At 38.6% G+C, this 2,999-nt stretch overlaps 1 non-coding gene across 1 annotated transcript; it reads right to left on the reverse strand.

Annotated features, from left to right (window-relative positions):
• Window positions 1-1,527: 1,527 nt before the first annotated feature.
• LOC112804863 (small nucleolar RNA R71) lies at window positions 1,528-1,635 on the reverse strand. Its single transcript, XR_003203481.1, has one exon. It is a non-coding gene; the product is annotated as a small nucleolar RNA R71 (small nucleolar RNA).
• Window positions 1,636-2,999: the final 1,364 nt, after the last annotated feature.

Here is a 2,999-nt window from a genome sequence, read left to right on the forward strand (position 1 = left end):
TTGGTGTCTTGCATGCATTGTTATTTGATTCTTGTTGCATTTTGATTTATCCTTATTATTAAAAAATCCAAAAATATTTGTAATTTGTGTCTTTTCAAGTCAATAATACAGAGAATTGAAGATTCAGAACATTCAGCAGAGGAATTGCACAGAAAAAGCTGGGCGTTCAAAACGCCCAGTGAAGAAGGACAGACTGGCGTTTAAACGCCAGCCAGGGTACCTGGATGGGCGTTTAACGCCCAAAAGGGTATAGTTTTGGGCGTTAAACGCCAGAATGTGCACCATTCTGGGCGTTTAACGCCAGGATGGCTAAAGGGGGAAGATTTTGTTTTCAAATCAATTTTTTTTTTTCAAGTTTTCAAAGTTTTTCAAAATCAAATCTTTTTCAAATCAATTTTTCAATCAAATCTTTTTCAAAATCAATTTCTTTCTATTTTCAAAGATACTTACTATCAATTAATGATTTGATTCAACATTTCAAGTATGTTGCCTTTTCTGTTGAGAAAGGTTTAATGTTTGAATCATATCTTTTCTTGTTAGTCAAGTTTTTAATTTTCAAAATCAAATCTTTTTAAAATGTTTTTCAAATCATATATTCTCAATCACATCTTTTTAAAACTAATCATATTTTCTTAACCACATCTTTTTCAAAATAGTTTTCAATAAAATCTTTTTGATTTCTAATTTTAAAATCTTTTTCAAAAATCACTTGATTTCTTTTCCACTTTCATTTTCGAAAATCAAGTATTGTTTTCAAAAATGTTTTCAAAATCTTTTACTTAATTTTCGAAAATTACTTCCCTCCTTCTCACATCCTTCTATTTATGGACTAACACTATCCCTTAATGCAAAATTCGAACTCCATCTTCTTTGATAAGTTCGAATTTTCTACTTCTGTCTTCTACTCTTCTTTTCCTCTGACACTTTAAGGAATCTCTATACTGTGACATAGAGGATTCCACATTTTCTTGTTCTCTTCTCTTTCATATGAGCAGGAGCAAAGACAAAGGCATTCTTGTTGAGGCTGATCCTGAACCTGAAAGGACCTTGAAGAGAAAGCTAAGAGAAGCCAAAGCACAACTCTCTTTAGAGGACCTGACCGAATTCTTCAAAGAAGAAGAACACATGGCAGCCGAAAACAACAATGCCAACAATGCAAGGAAGGTGCTGGGTGACTTTACTGCACCTACTCCCGATTTCTATGGGAGAAGCATCTCTGTCCCTGCCATTGGAGCAAACAACTTTGAGCTTAAGCCTCAATTAGTTTCTCTAATGCAACAGAATTGCAGGTTCCATGGACTTCCATTGGAAGATCCTCATTAGTTCTTAGCTGAGTTCTTGCAAATCTGTGACACTGTCAAGACTAATGGGGTTGACCCTGAGGTCTACAGACTTATGCTATTCCCTTTTGCTGTAAGAGACAGAGCTAGAACATGGTTGGACTCTCAACCTAAAGAAAGCCTGGACTCTTGGGAAAAGCTAGTCAATGCCTTCTTGGCAAAGTTCTTTCCACCTCAAAAATTGAGTAAGCTTAGAGTGGAAGTCCAAACCTTCAGACAGAAGGAAGGAGAATCCCTCTATGAAGCTTGGGAAAGATACAAACAATTAATCAGAAAGTGTCCTTCTGATATGCTTTCTGAATGGAGCATCATAGGTATTTTCTATGATGGTCTCTCTGAACTATCCAAGATGTCTTTGGATAGCTCTTCTGGAGGATCTCTTCATCTGAAGAAGACGCCTACTGAAGCTCAAGAACTGATTGAAATGGTTGCAAATAACCAATTCATGTACACTTCTGAAAGAAATCCTGTGAACAATGGGACTAGTCAGAAGAAAGGAATTCTTGAGATTGACACTCTGAATGCCATATTGGCTCAGAATAAAATATTGACTCAACAAGTCAATATGATTTCTCAAAGTCTGTCTGGAATGCAAAATGCACCAAGCAGTACTAAGGAAGCTTCATTTGAGAAAGAAGCTTATGATCCTGAGAACCCTTCAATGGAAGAGGTGAATTACATGGGAGAACCCTATGGAAACACCTATAATCCTTCATGGAGAAATCATCCAAATTTTTCATGGAAGGATCAACAGAGACCCCAACAAGGTTTCAACAACAATAATGGTGGAGGAAACAGGTTTAGCAATAGCAAGCCTTTTCCATCATCTTCTCAGCAACAGACAGAGAGTTCTAAGCAGAATAACTCTGACTTAGCAACCATGGTCTCTGATCTGATCAAAACCACTCAAAGTTTCATGACTGAAACAAGATCCTCCATTAGAAATTTGGAGGCACAAGTGGGTCAGCTGAGCAAGAAAATTACTGAACTCCCTCCTAGTACTCTTCCAAGCAATACAGAAGAAAATCCAAAAGGAGAGTGCAAGGCCATCAACATGGCCGAATTTTGGGAGGGAGAAGAGGCAGTGAACGCCACTGAGGAAGGCCTCACTGGGCGTCCACTGGCCTCCAATGAGTTCCCCAATGAGGAACCATGGGAATCTGAGGCTCAAACTGAGACCATAGAGATTCCATTGGACTTACTTCTGCCATTCATGAGCTCTGATGAGTATTCTTCCTCTGAAGAGGATGAGTATGTCACTGAAGAGCAAGTTGCTAAATACCTTGGAGCAATCATGAAGCTGAATGACAAGTTATTTGGAAATGAGACTTGGGAGGATGAATCCCCTTTGCTCACCAAAGAACTGGATGACTTGTCTAGGCAGAAACTGCCTCAAAAGAGACAGGATCCTGGGAAGTTTTCAATACCTTGTACCATAGGCACCATGACCTTCAAGAAGGCCTTGTGTGACTTAGGGTCGAGTGTAAACCTCATGCCTCTCTCTGTAATGGAGAAGTTAGGAATCTCTGAGGTGCAAGCTGCAAAAATCTCACTAGAGATGGCAGACAATTCAAGAAAACAAGCCCATGGACTTGTAGAGGATGTTCTGATTAAAGTTGAAGACCATTACATCCCTACTGATTTCATAGTCCTAGAGAC

Source organism: Arachis hypogaea, chromosome 5 (assembly GCF_003086295.3).
Source record: "Arachis hypogaea cultivar Tifrunner chromosome 5, arahy.Tifrunner.gnm2.J5K5, whole genome shotgun sequence".
NCBI lineage: Eukaryota > Viridiplantae > Streptophyta > Magnoliopsida > Fabales > Fabaceae > Arachis > Arachis hypogaea.